General features: G+C 34.9%; 1 protein-coding gene across 1 annotated transcript in view; it reads left to right on the top strand.

Annotated features, from left to right (window-relative positions):
• The window catches only part of LOC113093853 (reticulon-4 receptor-like), an 83,112-nt gene that overhangs the window by 1,400 nt on the left and 60,288 nt on the right, over nt 1–21,424 (top strand). The gene's annotated exons all lie outside the window — the stretch shown is intronic.

The raw sequence follows: 21,424 nt of genomic DNA, 5'->3' as shown, positions 1-21,424 counted from the left end.
ATGAAATAAAGTTGTTTGACTTTTTATAAATATATTAATTGACAGCCTGTGTGAGCATTCTTCTTATATAGGATAATTAACACAATATTGACGAATATGCTGACTTGTAATCATTAGAATTCATCTTATGCAACTAAAAAGGATTATGTCCTTTTCTGTGTTATAGTATGTAGGTTTCCCTGGTATTTATTGATAAATATGTAAAGGAAGACTTTATTATATCAAATTTTATGATAATAATTCATTCTCACAGTTGCTTAGCTTTCTGCATCATGCTAATTGAGAAAGACGCTGTCCATGGTGCTGAAATCAACAACATGAAGACCGAGAGCCGAGTTCAGCTTCCTGTTTTGCTGTTTTCAACCCAAAGAGGACAGCAGAGCTTTATTAGGGCACTGTAGAAAATGGTTGAAACACATTTGTTCTGCATTATCCCTGGTCTAATTAGGATTTAACAAAGCATTGACAATGTTTGTTTTGCTTGCACCCGTGAGCTTGTGAGCAGCTCTAACTAAAGATCACATCGCAAGATCACAAGAAGCTTTGGGAGGTGCTGAAAAGCAGCAGAGCTCCACCCTGTACAGCAGCGACTAAATCCGTAATACTCTAAGGATGGAAGCAGCTTATTGCACAACTCTCATTCAGCAAGCGCAAGGCACTCTAGATGCTTTCTTTGCCACAATGCAAAAGGTATTGCAGGAATTCAAGTGGAAAGAAAGGTTATGCAGTGTTTCACGGATGGCTATCTTGTGCCTCTCCTCACGGTGTGCTTTCTCAAAGGAGTTGTGATGTTGTTTAAGAGGCCAGATGGACTTGTCCTTCTCACTGTTTGGACCAATTGGGTATCCGTGGTCCCTCCCGCCTCGCTCTGCTAACCTGATTGAAGTGAAAACACATTAAATATTCCATCATAGTGAGACGGAGAGCAATAAGGATGAGAAAGAGGGGTAGTCTAGTCGTGCAGATGGATTTGCTGGGGGTTGAGAGAGGGAAGGAGAGGAAAACAAAATGAATAAGGCATCTTCTTTTCCGTACTATGTTGTGTGGAGGCATTGATATTTAGATGATAAATGACGTGTGTTTTTGTTTTTGCTGTGGATCCTGTAATTAAAGCTAGAGCAAGACTGTGTTGAGAGGCGACAGACAGCCCACTCAGAAAGCTTTTCCTCTGTCATTTTCTTCTCACTTTTGCCCCTTTTAAACATTAGTCAACCGTACAGTGATCTAATTCATTTCAGAATGAGTGAACAATAGCATGGAGTTTACATTGCACATATCTTGCTTAAATCGGAATAAACCCTGTCATTACTATTTACTCACACTGTAAAAAAAAAAAAAAAAAAAAAAAAAAATATTAAAGTCTGTTTTACAAGAAAATACTATTTCAGTTTTTGTACTTCAAAATTACGAGTTTAATTCAATGTTGCTTGCTGTTTCTTTGTAATTAACTCTGAAAAGTACTATGGCTTTCTACTAGAGAAATGTTTTTACACAATTTTTTTTCAGTAGCACAAAAATAAGAAATGTTTGTGCTTTTTTGAATGTTACTATAAAAAAAATAAATAAAAAAAAAATAAAAAAAACTTATAATTTAGTGATTTAAATGGTTCTGCCTTAAATCTGGACAAAAATATATATTTATTGTTTGTTTTTATATTGTTGCTAGATATTATATTGTACATTAGGCTGATGAATTTATATATTTCATTAAAATAAATTAAAATATTAACATTTCAATTAAAATACAAAAAAAATTGATTATTCAAATAAATATTAATCAATTAATCAGTTATCAAAGCAGTCATTAGCTGCAGTAAGTTTATAGTGACATGTCTGTCAAGCTCTGAAATAAAGACAAAAGCTGCAGAAACCATCTGACTCATGCACTAAGAAGTCTTGAGTCATAAACAGAATGATATATTTATCCACAGGAAAATCTTCCCATCTGCTAAAACTCTTTTCATTTGCACTTGCTTTCACATTCAATTATGTCGCCCTTTAGGTGTAACCAACCAGGTTTGACACTCTTATTGGTGCAAGTTTGAGGAATGTGCATCTATTGTGTTGTAATCTTACTATACACTGTCAGTAGCAGCTAATATAATACAACACCTAACACAAAAACAGAAACCTGGTGAACCTGGTTGTCTATACAAAGTGAGTCCCAAAGCATTTCTGTTAGAAGGCATTGTTAATAGAGAGATGTGTGTGTTTTAAGCTTGTAGCTATTGGTTTGTGTCTTGAGTCAATGTCTGAAGAGACTTTTTCTTCAAGAGGTTTTAGGAAGGCAGCTGCGAAGATTCCATTTCCTTCCAGTCAGTCGAAAAATGCATTAAAAGTGCTGAAGATATTCCAGCCTGCAGCTCTCCAACACGGAGAGCTAATTCATTGTGGTGAGGTTTTAGTATAGAGCTTTGTCTTATTACTTTCCCTCAGACTGTCACTCTCAACAAGACCCTCTTCAGAAGCATCCATATTTACACAGACAGCAAACAAGCCATTTCCACTCCAGTGTCCTATTATCAACCAAATGATGTGGATGATCAGAATACATGGCAGAGAGCAGCAGGGAGCTCATTCTGCTGAGAGGACTCTCTGATACAGAGCTTCATCTGCTACTCGCAGGTGTGTAAAAAAGGGTATCAGCTGTTATGAAGTCACATGGGTTGACTTAGGATGAATCAGACTAGCTGTGGTCTGGATGGTGCTAGGATTTCAAAGATCATGTTAGGACTTGGTGATATATTCCCAGTTGTGTGCAATGACGTGTGCAGTCTGTTTGATGAGTGGTTTAACATTGAGAGCGTCACTGTCAACAAATCAAGTCAGCCTGATATTGCACTGGATATTCAAGTGTTATTTTTTCCTGCATTGTAGTGTGAATCTGAGTATTTATTTTTTATTTTTTTATTATGTCTTGTTTTTCATTCACTTGAAATAATTTTTTTATTTAATTCCAAATATATTGTTTAATTGTTATGTTTTTATTTGATTTAACAGAATTTAAATTTTAAAATCGATTAAAATCTAATAACTAAATGTTAAATAGGAAAATAATCAGTCACTTATATATGTATGTGTGTATAAATATGTAAATCAGTTGCATATTTAATGTTTTTATGCTATCTCCATGTAATTTAATAAAATAATCATTATTAAAAAGAATTGGCGAAAAGAGCTTTCAAGGCAACACATTGGTTCTTATACAGAAAGCCGCTGAAATTTCCTGCTGTATTTTTCAAGGTCAGTGGTCTTTCCATGTTTTCTTTCCAAATAGCATTCTGAGTGACGGCTGACCTCAAATTGACTGCTAAATATTGCATTTAACATGTAGAAACAACTGAAGCAAGATGTGTCCAGGTAGAGTCAAGAATAATTCACAATGACATTATTCAGTTTACTTTGAATTGCTGTATGAAAACAAAATCAAATCAGCCTCTTGCCTTTTGACAGCAATATGAAGGAGGCCATTATTAGAGAGATCATGTCTAATTATTATCGCTCCTGTAAGTATTGCTCAGAGTCAGTTGTTGAGATGGCTGCATTATCAACAATCAACAAGAGGAGAAGCAGGAAAAGCTGCACCTTATTGAATAGATGGGAAGCGTGAACGAGTCATTGAGGATTTAATGGATGGAGAGTAAACTGATTGCATTCATGTAGAACAATAATAGTTATTAGAAGGAATGATAATATACTAATATCAACAAACATAAAACCCATATGTATAGCCTATATTCATTTCACTTTTCTTTCCTGATGGAAAGAAAATACCTTCTCTTACAAGTCTTTCATTAGTAAAATGAAATTACTAGATGATTTTTGATCTGTCTGAGATTTTAAAGAAAAAGATCCCAGTAATCTCAAATGTGCAAGTTTCTCAAAATGAGATCCGATTTATACGAGGTTTCAACAGGAAGGGACATTTATGAAAATTTAATTTTATAAATATGTTACTTAAGTCTCATGAGCTATGAAAGAGAAACACTAGAGCAATTTTAGTATGGGTTGGTCCTTGACACATTATGTAATTGTATCGATTCCAGAATGATGGAAACACATAAAAAAAAAAAAAAAAAAAAAAAAAAAAGAAGAACCAGAAGGATACTGAAAATACCAGCTTCCTGTATCTTGTAGGCTTCAAACTGTCAAAGCTGTATGTGGCTAATGTGGTGTTATGCAACATTTGCGGATTCAGTTTGGCCTTAAAAAATGTATAAATAATTCCATTGCGTATAGTTTGAAAAGTATTGCAGGTGAGAGATTCAATAGACTCTCATCAAATCCCACTAAATGAACTGAGTCCACTGCAATAGCTTCATTTATTCAGGTAATCTCACATACTATTGCATCAGACGAGCTCTGTGCTCAGCAGAATGACCAAACCGCATCAATCGAGTGACCTTTACAGATGCAGTTTAATGATGCTTCGCAATCCTTTGGTGACATGGGATGTGTTGTGTATGACAGAATGAAGATATTGTTAAATTTGAAGTTATTCTTGACAAAATAAGCTTAAAAAGTCATGCTTAAATGTATGAAATGGTGTTAACGGCTGATATAACTTCTTACTCGTGGCAGCGTTTGACTATTAAAATGCTTTGAGCTATGGCATGGAATGAAACTAGAGCAACTTTCAATTTAAAATTGGGGACAAATGTAATCTTTGAGAACTGGCATGATGATGTTGGGCTGTTATGTTACTGTACATTTTATATAAATGCATTCTGCAATTTTTAATACCAGAGTTCCAAATGTTATTATTCTTTGTAAAAAAAATATATATATATATATATATATATATATATATATATATATATATATATATATATATATATATATATATATATATAACCACAAAAATATATCACCCACAGGATAAAAGGCAAAACTGGCATGTTTCTTATGTTGCACACTGTATACAACTTACTTTCCAGGTCTGTTCTACACAACATTATACTTCTGTGCTAATTAGCCCTACTTCCGGGCAGGTCCATTTGATCAAAAACTTTGTCTGCATTAAATTCTGCATAAACGATCATATATAAATGCATTTCAGTGCCTGGAAGGAGGATCTAATTGCACCGAACACGGTGCCTTGGAAATGGCAGCGTAATTGACAAGAGGTGGACATGCAGTAAAGCGTCCCTCTGAGGATTAGCTCTGACTCTATCTCCAGACAAACACCACTTTCTCCCTTTCAAAGCAAACACAAAAGCTTTAAGCTAACAAGTGAGCCTGCGCTTCCCTTTCAAGCTGCACTGGCCATTCTCTTTTCTGAGGCAAAGATTAATTAATGGTGATTCAGCTTTCTTTTTTTCTCATTACAATACTCGAATATGAATGCTACATCTAGAAACCATTTTTAGCCGAAGACACGCCCATGGTAATGAAACATTTATCCTTTAATCTGGAGAGGAGAGGGCTCTGTGAGTAGCTGAATAGAGCTTGTGATGGATGAGCTGGTAAATAGTTAATTAGACGGAGCACAGGACGACCTTAAATTAGGTGCATGACTAGAGCCTTTGTCTGGACCATAAGTCAGTGTCGTCCATCCTTTTCTCACCCGTCTCACCATTTTTCTCTTTGCGTGTCTTTGTTTGGTCCTCTCAAGCCACCTTTTCGTTCTGTTTTTCTCTGCTCTCTGTCACTTTTTTGCTTCCGTTATCAATCGGGCAACCGTGATTCTTCAGACCTTTAACACCACAGATGCATTAGTGACAATCTTTTAGCATCTATTTAAGAAACCAGAACAAATGGAGTGTGAATGCCACAGGGCTTTGGATTTAGACTCTGACAGAGTGTCTTTATGATAAAGATTTATTCTTCAAGTTTTAAGCATTGCTGTTAAAGCAAATTAAATTAGAGAAAAGCAGTGCTTGCACATTATATTTTTCTAGTCAAAGCAAAACTGAGTTTTGGAACCAATGGAGTTTTTTTCAACAGTGTTTAAATATGTTTTACAAACCTGAACATGACTGGGTCGTATACAGCATCAACCTGTTTGCCTGTTATCTGAATGTATTACAATTGTCCTAGTTTGTGGGGAAAGTCTAGAACTAGACAAAAAAAAAAAAAAAAAAATATATATATATATATTTTTTTTTTTAATTAATTAATTAATTAATTAATTAATTAATTAATTAATTGTTCAGGGGTGAAATGTGACCTGGACATGTTTTCATAAGATAAAGTTTGATGAATTAATCTGGAACTCAAGGGTGCGAGGGAGATAAGGTACTGTCAAACACAGTATCATTTTACATTAGGCTATCCTTGCTAAAGAACTGACTCTTGTTTGGTTCTCTGACTGGAATATGTTTCAAATTTATAGATAAACAAGCACACTTGAGATATCACACAAAACCGTAGTGCATCACACTGATATTGATTGTTTCGCTGTTAACTGATACTGTTGAATAAGCCTGAGGATTTAATCACAATTTGGACAAAGGGTGCTTGTAAGAACTGTGTTTATCTTTTTGCGTCTATCTTTCTGGCTTTAATGAGTATATCTATAGGTGGGGTACAAAACATTCTCCAGAAGCTTCTTTGGAGAAATAGGCCTTATAAACAACAAAATACTTATTCCCTTTAACACAGCTTCTTAATAAAATTCAGACATTAATCTTAGAATTTTTTTTACCCCTTTGATAAAAGAAAAATCAATGAGTAAGAATCAGACAGATCAACACAGAGCGAGAGAGAGAGAGACAGACGGATGGCTAGACAGAGAAACAAAGGCACAAAGTGAATGGGGGAGAAAATCATCTGAGAAAAAAAAAATAGCACTGTAGGAAAATGAAACAACAAAGTGTGAAACAGAATGGAAGACAAAATATTGTGTTTTCCATCATAAGTATAGTTTGAAACAAGCAATGTATCTACATTAGGAGACAGGCCTTGGCGGAAAAAAGATATTTAGACCATCATTCGTCTGGTTGGAAAGGCCCAGAATGTGGCAGAAGAAAAAGCAAAGTCTAAAAGTTAGAAACGACATAGATGTTTCACTGCATCTGAGCAAAGGACTTGCACACAATAACAGGGATCTCCAACTTGATAGAATAATTGACATTATGGCTATGGGTGATTTTTCCCACACTGTGCACATTGTGATGGGCGATTATGAGAGAGAATGAGGTGAACTCGATGCAGATGTTCTGGTGCATGATAATGAGTTTTGTGGGTCATTCCAGATGTATCAGTCTAGACATAAGCAGAATAAAAAATCAATCATATGTCATAACAAACTATGAGATAAAGTTTAACAACAGTTCTAAAATGTATAAAGAAAACCACAGTACTTGCAAAACTCATTGCCGCAATTCCATGTTGTTTTGATTGTTTGGCAAGCCGGATGGTTGCTAGGGTATTATAGGTGGTTGCTATGTGCTTGTCATTGTGTTTTGGAAGGTCAACATAGCTGAGATGTTGTGGATTGATATATTTTGGATTGCTGTGTAGTTGTTAGAGTATTGTACGTGGTTATTAGTGCTGCTATGCTGTTGTTAGGGTATTCAAGGTGATTATTTGTGTAGGGTGTTCTGGGTGGTTGCCAAGTAGATGTTAGGGTGTTTTGGGTGGTTGCTAAGGTGTTGTTATGGAGGTTTGTGCAGATAATAGAGATGTTGTTTTGTTGTTAGCAGTGCTATGTGTTATTGCAGTATCATTCTGTGTAGTTGTTAGGGTATAGTGAGTGGTTATTAGTGTTACTATGCTGTTGCTAGTAGAGATGCACCGATTAAAGTTACAACTAATTGACTTACTGTACATTTCGGACACAATGTTGATTGTTTTTGCTCAATTTCACTGGTGAATATAATCCCAATCAAAGCCACAGCAGAACTGTTTTGTGTCTCTGAGCAATACAGTAGTGTTTAGTTACTGAACGAACCCATGTTTTTAAGTCAATGAGTCAATGATTCAGTAGACCATTCATAAAATCAGCAGTCACTTACCTCATTTCTGAACGAATCCGCCGTATTAATGTATCTGTTTAAAGAAAGGATTAAATGACTCACGTACTTATTCAAAGAGTCATTTGCCACCACCTAATGGTTTGGTTTCATATTTAAATATATCATTGTGTTTTTCCCAGCATTTCTTATCTGTATGTTTAAAAAATATTTAAAACATTAACCTTATAAAATTCTTTATGCATTTGAAATGTTGCAGTGTAAATTAATTTACTGCACCTTAGCTTCATCAGTCTGTGTAAATACATCTAATGCCACTTCAGATGCAGCTTCTGTTTTCTGTAGTGGAAGATGGAATTTATTGATACTGAATTCATTTGAATGGTAACAACTTTACAGTTTCTTATTATTACACATAAGGTTAGTGAAAAAAAAAAAATAGAACTAAAGAATATAGTTCTGATGTGCAGAACAAGATTATTGAGCTTCACAAAATACAAAGTGGCTGTAAGAAAAAAACTAAACCATTGAAAATCCCCATTTCCACCATCAGGGCAAGAATTTCCAATAAACTAAAGATGTTGCAAATTTGTCTGGATATATCATCCTAATGCACGGTGAGGAGAAAAGTTTGAATGGCCAAAGACTCTCCAAGGATCACAGCTGCAGAATTGCATAGATTATTTGAGCCTTGGGATCAGAAACCCTAACAAAACAAAAAACAAATGTCAAACAGCCCCTACATCACCACATGTTGTTCAGCAGCATAAAATATTTTTTGTTTACTGAACACAAGGCCTATTATCTACACAATTTTAAAGTGAAAAAAAAAAAGTTACGTGACATTCAGCCAAGTATGGTGACCCATACTCAGAATTCAAGAGCCGCCTTTGCTCATATTTACCAAGGGTACCAACAATAGTGGAGGGAAATGTAATTAATCTCTTTTCTAGTCACAGAGCACTTCATTTGGAGAGTTTTTTAAAGGCATAATATATAATTTTCGCAGCTGGAGTGCATATATTCAAAATAAACAAAGACCAGATAGTGTAGTTTGATGATTCTGTGACTGAGTGTGGAATCATGGGAGTTGTTGTCTTCATCCCCACAGCCGATGCAATCCAATGGGACTGGAAGCAGGGTGAGGCTGTAAGCTGTCGAAGCAAAACGAGGCCGCTGAATGGCTCGAAAGCAGCGGAGCTTTTATTATGACACAGTCGAACGCTCTCACTCCTTCCGGTCATGTTATTGTCCAAAAAAATAAAATAAAATAAAAAAATAAAAAAAACAATGACACTAGTTAACATTTATAATTTCTCTTGATTTAAACATTCTTCGAAACATTTGGGATAATGTAAGTACACAAGTCAGCAAATATATATAACATAGGGCTGTGAATCTTTGGCAAGGCAGCGATTCGATTAGATTATGATTCATAGGTTTTCGATTCGATTCAAGAACGATTTTTGCAAATTTAGAACGATTCAATTCGATTCGATTCACAATAAAATTCGATTCGATTCGATTATAACGATTCGATTCTGCATTCTTTAAGTGCATTCACAGGATTATTTAAATGCTTCTACTAAATTCTTTAAATGCTTAGACAGGGGGCAAATTACAGTAGCATTTATGGTTAGAGAACCATAGGTAAAAAAAAAAAAAAAAAACTTTTGTCCATTGTTAAATGCTAGTTTAATGATGTGACGTGGCATACGTAAAAATGTATGTAAGACAAGTTTTTAAAAAAGAGCTTAAAGAGTATTATGTATAAGCTAACATTTTGTCACACCAGGGGCGTAGCCATAATTTCAGAAGTGACAGAAATGTCAAATACAATCATTTTATGTATGTAGCCTATATAATAATAATAATAATAATTATAATTATAATAATTATTATTTTTACAAGGAATTATCTTCTTTTTTTAATTACTTTTAATTAGCTGTAATCAAATACACTGATCAAATCGATATTTTTTTCCTAATGGCAATTTTATGATTGTTTTATATACTAGGCTACATTTAATTAGCAATTATTTAAATGTTCTGCACAGAATAAGGTAGAAAATATACTTTATAGTTTCTGTACTGTAATAAATGTCAATTAGCACTGCATCATTCATAAATTGTTTGTGGGTTTTTTTGGGCTTTTGTTCAGTTTAGCTGCAGATATAGCCTGGCACGTCTATGAGAGCGAGATCGCGTCTCTTTCAGTGTGAAAACGTCTTCATCTCTATTTAACTTTTCCTCTCCATCAGCGAATGATTCTGAGAGAAAACGTGCCAGATGTCTGTTTGCTAATGAAACAAACGCTATTTGCATCTGATTATCAGATAAATCTCGCGCTCTTATTTGAAGGTCGTTGTTAATGCTGTGGTTAATTTTAAAAGTTTCCTTCGTATATTCGGTTCATCCGCATTGTTTAAAAAACATTTATCATTCAATGGATCTGTGCGTATGATTTAGACACTTACATTTCTGCTCCGTCCATGCAATAAATACAGCTGTCGACGGCCCCGGTAACTGCGTCGGTAAGATGCAGAGAGCCATTGACAAACTACAGACAAATAAAACTACTTCGCGTTAGCATTACTGGCCACGAGTCCTATAGATCACACGTCAGCTGCGCCAGAGACGAACGGAGCGCAAGCTCAATCCTGTGACAGTCAGGCGGTAAACAGTGGAGCGCGTGAAGGACAGATAAGAGGCACGATTCACAAACACTCTTCAAGGTCTCCATTAATAGTAATTTAATGTGTATACATTTTAAAAGCATTGAATCGCTATAGAAATCGCGATTCATTCGATTCTTAGCATTTTGAATCGATTACTGTCCAAGATCGGCGATTCACGATTCAAAAATCATGTTTCAAGATCGATGCATATGAATCGACAGGGTTTGTAATCGATGCATCGAGAAAACAAATGAATCGTTACACCCCTAATATAACACTGCTCTAGTGTTTTCTGGATATTTTAATTTAAGAAAATTTTGCTTATTTTGCAAAATTAAGTGAGGGAATATCTGTAAATTTGTCCAGATTGGGGAAATTGCAGTATTTACATTTTTTTTTATGTAAATATTTTTGTTTGTTTATGCTGTCAATGATAGTTTTTAGAAAGAAAATCGGAATCAACAAAAATCTGTATCAGCAGGTCACACTTACAAAAAAATAAAATGTAAATAAGATTCAACCAAAGAAATTGCACTCGGTACAACTCTAGTTGTTAGGGTATTAATTGTGATTGTTTGTGTTGTTGTTAGGGTGTTCTGTGTGGTTACTAAGTGGTGTTTAGGGGATTTTGGGTGATTGTTAGTTCTGCTATGTTGTTGCAAAGGTGTAATGTGTGGTTGCTATGTAGTTGTTAGTGTATCCTTGCTTGTTGTTAGTCTTGCTATACTTTTGTTAGGGTGTTCTGGGTCGTTGTTAGGTTCTTGTTAGGGTGCTTTGTGAGGTTGCTAAGGGGTTGTTGTCGAGTTTTGTGTGCTTGATAGCGCGATTGTGTGGTTGCTAGGAGTCGCTAAGTGGTTGTTAGGGTGTTCAGGATTATTGTTAGTGTTGTTTGGATGTTTGCGCTGCTATGCTGTTGTAAAGATTCTCTGGGTGGATTCTGGGTATATGTTGCTATATTCATGGTGATTGTTAGTGGTGGTATGCAGTTTCTAGGATGTTGTTTGCAGCTGCTAACTGGTTCTTAAGGTGTTTGGGTGATTGCTAGGCGATTGTTATGGAGTTTTTTGTAGATGATAGACAATGTTGTGTTGTTTTTAGGTTATTCTTGCTGGTTGTTGGTCTTGCTATACTGTTGCTAGGGTGTTCTGGGGTTGGGGGGTTGCAAGGTAATTGTTAGGGTGTTTTTGGTGGTTGCTTAGGGGCTGTTGTTATGGACTTTTGTGTAGATGACAGAGATGTTGTGCTATTGCTAAGGTTTTGCGGTGGTTAGGGTATTCTGGGTGATTGTTAGTGTTGGTATGCTGATGCTGGGGTCCTCTGGGTGGTCCCTAGGTAGATGCTGCTATTTTCTGGGTGGTTGTTAATGTTGGTATGTTTTTGCTAGGTTGTTGTTAGTGGTGGTTACTAAGGTGAACGTGATTTCACCAAGTACGACATGTTCCTGGATCAACATCCTTGTTGATCCTGGAACAACATTCGGTCCCACTTTATATTAAGCATAATATAACCTGTATACTTACATAGCAACAAGATGTGTACATAGTATGTAGCCACAGTGTAAGTACACATTGGTATATAGTATCTACAGCTCCAATGTTTGTGTAACCACACATATGTAACAACCCACTGAATGGTATGTATAAGTACAAATGTATAACAGGACATTGGTAACAACACTTTTTGGTAATGAAAGTACAAATGTGTAATAGGACTAACAGCACTTATTGGTAAATAAAGTGTTACACTTTATATTAGATTTATCATGTAATTACTCTGATGTTACATTACACAACAGTGGCCAGGAAGTTAGGCTCTACATATAAATTGTGATTGGTGACTAGAATGTTACACTTTATATTAAGTGGACAGTTCCAGAGGAGTAACCATGTAAGTACACTGTTTTTACAGTGGTGCACCAACTCCAACTTGAGATCCAACTCCTCCAACTTTACATATCCCTAATCCTATCCATTTCCACCCACTGGATCCCATTTCCATGCTTAAACCTACCCATCTCCACCCCCTGGATCAAATTATTCCAATTACTCTTATACATATTGTTGTTACAAAATGTAGTTATATAATTCCTTTTACACGAGTAGCCTACTTAGTGAAGTGAAAAAAAAATATTGTTACCAATGTCCTGTTACACATTTGTACTTACACAAACCATTCTGAGGGTTGTTACAGGTGTGTAGTTACAGAAATATTAAACCTGTAGATACTATGTATCAATGTCTACTTACACTGAGGTTACATACTACATACACATTTAGTTACTATGTAAGTACACAGGTATTTGGGACACAATATAAAGTGTGACCCAACATTCAATCCAACCGATCAGAATTGAAACTTCTCAGGAAATATCTGTGGTAGGCTTACAATCAGGGTTAGGTTCTTCTTCACACAAAATCAGCTATCATTTCCCACTGATTTTAGGAAAATAATGCTGATCCAGGATCATCAAAAGATGTTGATCCAGGAACATGTCTTACTTGGCAAAACCACGGTAACTGATCTGGTTACTAAATGTGTGTTTTGTGAGGTTGATGTGGTTTTGAGGTGGTGGTTAGGCAATTCTAAGTGGCTGCGGTGCTGTTACTTGGATGTTTCGAGTGGTTGCTTTCTAGACCCCCCCCCCCCCCCCCTACCTCCCCAAAAAAAAAGAAAGAAAAGAAAAAAAAAGAAACCTTAACGACCTTATGCCCTAACTTCACACAAATTAAAGAAACAATGTTTCGCCGTTTGTAAAGAACCCCAGAAACTCAAATGTCTGTAAGGTTGTAATGTGAAATCTGGCTTACAGAGAAAAGAACAATCAGCGGAACACAAATGTCATGGTGAAAGTGACCTGCATATTTGATAAATTACACTTTGATTCATAGTTCTGACCTAGTTTGAAAATTAAATGATTAAACTCACAATAATAAATGGTCATGAAGTTGCTCTTTCATTTGTGAGACTTAATGGAGTTCAAGTATCAACTTTGTCTCCTAAAATACCTTAAAATAAATGCAAATTAGTCAGTTTGAATACTGTAAAAGTGTGGAGCCATAAAATGAATTTGGACGGTGTAACTCAGTAAATTCGACCTCTAAAGTATTGAATGAGAAACAGTGGAGTTCATACTGAGATGTCAAGCTTTGCTTACAGACCTAAGCAGTTTATAATACAGTATAAGTCCCTGTTTTCTATTCCAAAAAAAAAAAAAAAAAAAAAAAAAAAAAAAAAAAAAAAACATTCCTCAAATCTTAAGAGAGTGAAACAGAAAATGGGCAAGACAGACACATTTGAGTGAAGAGACCAAACAGAGCTCATTTACAAAAGTACCATTAAGCCCAATATAAACATGACAAACATCTGATTAATGAAGCACTGCCATGTTTTATTCCATTAACAAACTCTCTGAACACACCATTAGATGCGACTTCATAAATCCTTTTTAATGAAACGCGCACATGTACATACATATGCACGGACTCACAGACTCAAAAAAGCCAGATAATTGCGGTGTTGAAAAACATCACGTAGACTTCCAGTAATTAGGAGATTATATCCACATAGCCAGTGAGGGGAGGTGAAATCGCTCGGCTCTTCTCAGACCTCTAATGGGGTCAAAAACAGCTCGATAAATCCAGCGCTTGGCTTTCAAATCCACTGCGAGTGGGGTTAAAGGGGCAGGTGAGGTGCTCGATAAGGGTACGGATGTTAAAGTCAACATGAAATCAGAATTTTACCACATTGACTTTCTTATTACATGTTCCTGCTGATATTTTCAATGTTTGATCAGGGCATGTTTTGTTCAATGAATTTGTGCATACATAATTAGGCATAATTAATGATGGAAGAAAAAAGTTGCACACTAAAAAAACAGTTTAATGTATGTGTGATCATTTCAATTTAGGCAATGCATATATTATATGTTGTCTTAAATTCTATCTACCTATCTATCTATCTATCTATCTATCTATCTATCTATCTATCTATCTATCTATCTATCTATCTGTCTGTCTGTCTGTCTGTCTGTCTGTCTATTATTTAATGAATAAATGAGAGGAGAGATTTATAAAGCACTTTATTGTGTATTACTGTACACCAAAAGCTATATATATATATATATATATATATATATATATATATATATATATATATATATATATATATATATATAGTAAATAAAATATTAATAATATTAATATTAATTTTAATATTACTATTAATATTTTAATGTGTAATGTACTTAAATTACATATTTGTTAGCATTAGTACATTTTAGTATATGTGGTTTAATATTGCATATTGCTATTTTATAATATATATTTAATAATAATAACAATAATTTGCTTAATTTATTAGCATGTTTATAATATTAAATAATTTATATATTAAATGTTCTGCTGTGTGCCATTCTTTAAAAAAAAAAAAATAATTCCTGCCCTGCATATTTTATTGAATATCCTGTTTCACTCATCACACTATTAAAAGTATGGGTTGCAGATTTTTTTTGAAGGTCTCTGGTGTTTGTTTGTGTGGCCATATCCAAGACAGTAATCGGCAGGTTTGGGTGTGGCCGGTGCAGATTATTGTTGTATATATTCCAGTACATGGCAAATGAAATGTGAGGTGGAATGTCAATGATAATGTTTTCTCCAATCGCTCACATCTCAGAAAGGCAGGCGAGGGGTGGCAGCAGGACAGGATATGGATCTGTCTCTGAAAACTTGGCATAGGTACAGTATTATGGATTTTCCAACAGTAAATGACATTGTTTGTCCACACATCACAAAAAGAAGTTGGTCCAATGATTTGAGCTTTACAATGTGCTTATGTTTGTTTATTCAGTGTGTGTTTGTTGAGCTTGAAGGTCATCTGTTCTTCTAAATGTACTAACAAAAGGAAGGGTATGCTGCTGTCATTTCATTTTCTCTTTAATTGTCAGTTCAGGTCTCAAGGAAAAATAATTATTTCAATAATCAACAATAGAGAACGAGAGACATGTCCACTGCAAGCACCTCATTTTCTGTGTGCAAACAATCTGCCATTGTTAATCAAAGTAGAATTATGTTACAAAGAATCCTTTTAATTCTTGTCATGTCTAAACAGCTTTGTGCATGGATTTATATATATATATATATATATATATATATATATATATATATATATATATATATATATATATATATATATATATATATACTATATATTAGGGGTGTAACGGTACGTGTGTTCGTACCGGACCATTTCGTTACAGGGCTTTCAGTACGGTGCACATGTGTACCGAATGAACGAATGCAATATTTTGTGTGCGGAACATAGGTACATTTTCGTGTTTCCACACGAACATGATTCTAACGTTTTCAAAAGGCATCACACGAGTGTGAACATCACTACAACTAGGAAAAAAACAAACCGTAATTCAAACGCAGCTCCTGTCGGAATTTAAACAGACTTTTGCTCTTAATTCCAATCGGGCCAACGCTATAACGAAATCAGGTCTATAAACTCAAACTTTTGTTGCTGCACTTTACACTTTGGAAAAGTTATATATATTTTTTAAATATGAGCAGGCCTACAAGCTGGGATTGGTAATGCTGCACTGTAATCATAGTTATTTATTTATATTTTTCATTAGATTTTATTATATGATATTGGTTTGAGACTGAGAGTATTTTATTTAGTGGAGAACTGTTCTTATTCTTTTTTTATTATATATATATATATATATATATATATATATATATATATATATATATATATATATATATATATATTTATTTATTAAAAAGTGTTTAAAAAAATGTAAACTAATTGTTTAAAAAAAAGTTTATAGTAATAAACAACCTGCAGTTTACTGTTTGCATTTCTTTCCCTTACTGTACCGAAAATGAACCGAACTATGACTTTAAAACGGAGGTAGGTACCGAACCATGATTTTTGTGTACCGTTACACCCCTAATAGTTGTAATACCAGCTACATTTTGGAAGTCTAAACCTTTATAATAAATATCACAACTTTATGTAAAAGTTTTTTGTTTATTAAAGAATTTACATTGCATTATAAGTGGCCAAGATAGTTTCCTTTTGAACTGTGGTGATGAGGAAAAACATTTCAGTCACTTCTGAGATGTTTACACTTAAGTCATTTCATGCATCTTGATCAATCACATTTCTATCTGATTAGATTTGCATATTTCATTTAGACTTGGCCACATTAGCCAGATTGCTGTGTGTCTTGACTGGATCTTGGATGGCATTACATTTGACATTTTAATAAGTAGGTAATCTATCTATCTATCTATCTATCTATCTATCTATCTATCTATCTATCTATCTATCTATCTATCTATCTATCTATCTATATATATATTCTCCAGTCTTTTTTTTTTTTTACTTTTTGTGTGGCCTTCATTTGAACATTTTGTTTCTTGCTTTAAGCATTAGTGTTATTAGTGTAATTGATATGCTATTGTATTATTTGTAAATATAATAAGATTTTTTTTTTTTTTCAGATTAATTATAAATTTTCTGTAGTTTTGTTGTGTTTTTGTCATTTTTATTAGTTCCTGTTTAAATTAGTACTGTCAAACGATTAATCATGATTAATCGCATCCAAAATAAAATAAGTTTGTTTACATAATAGATGAGTCTGTACTGTGTATATTTATTATGCATCTATAAATACAAATACATACATGTATATATTTAAGAACAACATGATGTTTATATATTAAATATCTTTTTAAATATTATAAAATATAATATAAAAATATACATGTAAATATTTGTGTTATATATACTGTATGCATTTGTATTTATATATACATAATAAGTAAACACAGTACACATAAATTATGTAAACAAAAACTTAAGTTGGATTCGATTAATCGCAATTAGTCATTTGACATAGTTTTTCATAATTTTCTTTTTAGCTTTAGTTAAACCAAATTACATGATAAATGTTGCCTTAGCAAATAGCTAAAATGTAATATTTGAATGAATTAATAATTTTTATAAGTGATAGTTATTAGATCAACTAAATAACATTCCATAAACACTAGCAAACAACAATAAATACAACACAGAAACAAACAGAAGTTGCAAGTTTTTGTTGGTTAAAACAAGCAAGATACAGACGTCTGTAACATTGTATAAATACTGTCTTTCAGTTGTTTACTCATAAGCATTATCTAAATGGGTTCTGCCAATAAAAGTTAATATTTAATTATAGCAGTGCGATGTTTAATTGACAGGTTTGTGTTTTTGGCAAGGTTTAAACAGCTCGGTGCAGCAGAGCAGTGCCGCATCCCACTGCATTTTTAAAAGACTGAGGGCTACAGACACGAGGCCTTGAACACCTGGCCACCTTAAACACACCCGCACTTAACACACACAAACACCACACACACAAACACCTCCCTCTCCCTGGAGACCTTGCTTCAGAGAAAAAGGGAGAGATGCAAGTGGAAAATGAGATGAGAGATATTGTATATGCAAACAAGAACACCTACGACTGGGAAGCTCAGATGTTCTTAGTCATCAAACATTTCCTATTTTCCAGGCTCCCTCTGTTCTCTGCAGTTTTTTTTGACCATTCTCTCAAGCACTGTATAACCAAATCACAATGATAGATAGATAGATAGATAGATAGATAGATAGATAGATAGATAGATAGATAGATAGATAGATAGATAGATAGATAGATAGATAGATATTTCCTAGTAATTTGCTGTTTTTCACCCAGTTTGTCAGGAAATCTCATTCCTTTTCAGCCATTTGCTGTTCTATTTAAATCATTATCAATTAGCAGCAGATCAGGCCTTCCTTCATGACTAATTAAAGCAATTAGAGAAAGCTAATGCATTTTATACAGATAGCAGCACCAAAGCGACTCATTTCGCTCACAGGTCAAGAGCAGAGTAATTAACTGGCTATTACACCCTCTGCCTAGTGTGCTTCAGAGGAAACCAGCAGGGAGAGTGTGTGTGGTGTGTGTGTGGTGTGTGTGTTGAGACCAACATGCATGCTGGTGGCATGTTGGATTTGTGTTTCCTGTGTATTCGGGCATATAGGGTGAGTGATTCAATCTTGACCCCTCAAGTGAGAAATTGTACTTTTTTTCAGTCTTCCTTGATATTAATGTTACGGAGACATTTTATGGCAATGTCTTGCTGTCATAGAATTGTAAACAGCTCTTAAATAGAGTTAGAATTTTGTAGGGATTATTCCCTAAAAATTAAAAACATAAAAATAAAAAAAAATAAATGTTGACATCATTTACTCAACTTAAACTTTACTCTCTCAAGTAGTATGTTTTTTTTCTCTCTCTCTCTCTCTCGATCTATAAAACAAATGTTACGCATACTGTGATCATGGTAATTACCACTCGCTCAGGCTGATCAACAAGTCTAAATAAAGACACTGTGATGAGAAATAAAATTGAATGTGTGAACCCCAGGGAGTGCTGGATTTATATCATGTCTTAGAAATAGACTGTTAGATATTGATGCTGCACATTCTTGAATGTTGAGATGCTGTGCCCCTACAAGTTGAGGTTTTCTTCTGGGGTTTCTCATCTCATGCTGATCTCTTCGTGTCAAACTCTTCATCAGGAGGGAGAGATACAGAGGCACAGCAATAAACAGTGGATCTGATAAGAAAGGATTAGTAAATGCACATAGAAGCTCTTTTCCAAGTACTTGTCTGCTTATCTAGATTGCATTTTTAGGCATTCTGCTGACATGGAGACTGCTCCAAATGACAGATTCCTGTGCAATATTCAGATTTGAAGAATTTGCTCCTGTAGGTAAATTTCAGTTTCTTCTTTTCAAATTCTAATTATTGGATCAAAATGCAAATATTCACACTTTAGTTTGGGGCAAATTCTCACTAATAACTAATGGTTAACTACGACTTATGCCTCTGTAAACTCATAATTTACTGCTTATTAATAGTCATCGAGTTTATGTATGTGGTAGGATGCAGGAATCTAAATACGGTCACGCAAAATAAGGCATTAATATTGTGACGAGTGGGGCGGGGCCGAGGGACGTGGGAACGAGGATTGAGGCCGGTGGAGTGGTTGGAGATGAGCTACACCTGCGACCCACCACTGGTCTCGAGTCCCACGTAGGAGATGGAAGGATATAAAACTGGAGTGACGACAGTGAAGGACGTGAGAGGACCAGGCCTGGGCTTTAGTTTATGTTTTGCTTTTTATTTGCGCGCCTCAGTCGTCTGTGAGGGCCTGATGCGCTGTTTTGTGTTTATTTTGTGATTATTAAAGTTTCATTTTGATTGTGCGCCGTTTCCCGCCTCCTTCTTCCGGATGAATATGGAGATTTTATTATTACAAATATGTACATTTTCGTGTTTCCAAACGAACATATTAAGTGGCGGAAGTCTCCGCGGTCAGCGCAAATCCCGCCCTGCAACTGATTCTAAGGCCGGCGACACACTGGCTGCGTGGCGCAAGCGTCTCTGCTGCGTGGCGTGTCCGTTTTTAATTCGGCTCCCATGTTAACAGGTTAGAGCTTGCAGACTGCCTGCGTGAGACGCGCATCAGAAAACGCGTGCATGCTGGAAATAGAACCAACGCCTATTTTTCACGCGACACGCAAGCGTGTTGGAAGTGTTTCCAAGCAAAATAGAATAGGAAAATGTTTATATGTAATTTTGTACACAAATACATATTAATTCATGACACTTTGATGTTTGAAAGTCTATAGGTTGACATAAATTCAGATATAAATGTAATTTAATAATTAATAATTTAATAATTAATAATTATCGATTTTCAAATATTGCACCGGTCAAACATAGTCTATTTTGCCGTGAATACTGTTGATGGTGTCCTTTATCAGTAGGCTTTATATCTATGTTCAAAATGAAGTATAGATATTGTTGTCGTGAAGACAAGAGCCTGTCTGTCGTACCGAACCGTGATTTTTGCGTACCGTTACACGCCTATTAAATATATTTATATATAATATAAATTCTATAAATATAAACATGCAAATACATGTAAATATTTTCAAAATATATACTGTATGTCTGTTTATTTATATGTACATAATAAATATATACAGTACACACACACACACACACACACATGTATTACATAGACAAAAACTTTTATTTTGAATGCAATAAATCGTGATTAATCATTTGACAACACTAATATAATGCTTAGTAGACAATTGCATTGGATATTTAGTAGCATGTGAACTTCAAACTCTATTGAAATCAAATGTGAGTGGAGTCTCTTGTGGGCATTGCATGAGGGGAGTATATATGTGGCTCAATTCAATGCCTAGAGCTATCCAAAGCACTTGCTTATGAAGTTTCTTTTCAGTTAGGATACAGACAGCGAGGCAGCTCACAAATTTTGGAATGGATCAAGAGTCAGAAAGAGAAGAAATGAGCAATTGTGCGTTTGAAACGCAACGGGTAGAAAGAAAGGTTGGAGGAGAACGGGATGTCAGGAAGCTGATCAAAGACCATAGCAGTCTGAATATTCATGCATGTCTTGTTAAAGTCCAGTACGTGTTGCCCTATTTGCCAGGGAAGTGCAGAGATCTAGCTTTGGGGTATATCTCATGGTCATTAAGAAGTAATGGGGCTTAAGACGATAAACCATCACGTCGCACACCGACTCGAGTGACACGCAAGGACAGGGAAGATGGACGAATCAAAGCAGACAGGCAGGCAGAAGGAGAAAAAGTCAAGCGCAATGGTAAATAAATAAAGGAGGAGAATACCCACATGATGGATAGAGCGAGAGAGTGACTGTGTTCATGATCACGTCTTGACGGAGCTGACGAGGCAGGAT

This window comes from Carassius auratus, unplaced genomic scaffold (assembly GCF_003368295.1).
Source record: "Carassius auratus strain Wakin unplaced genomic scaffold, ASM336829v1 scaf_tig00215189, whole genome shotgun sequence".
NCBI lineage: Eukaryota > Metazoa > Chordata > Actinopteri > Cypriniformes > Cyprinidae > Carassius > Carassius auratus.
Note: the sequence above shows the minus strand (reverse complement) of the source record. Positions and strands in the feature narration are given on the sequence as shown.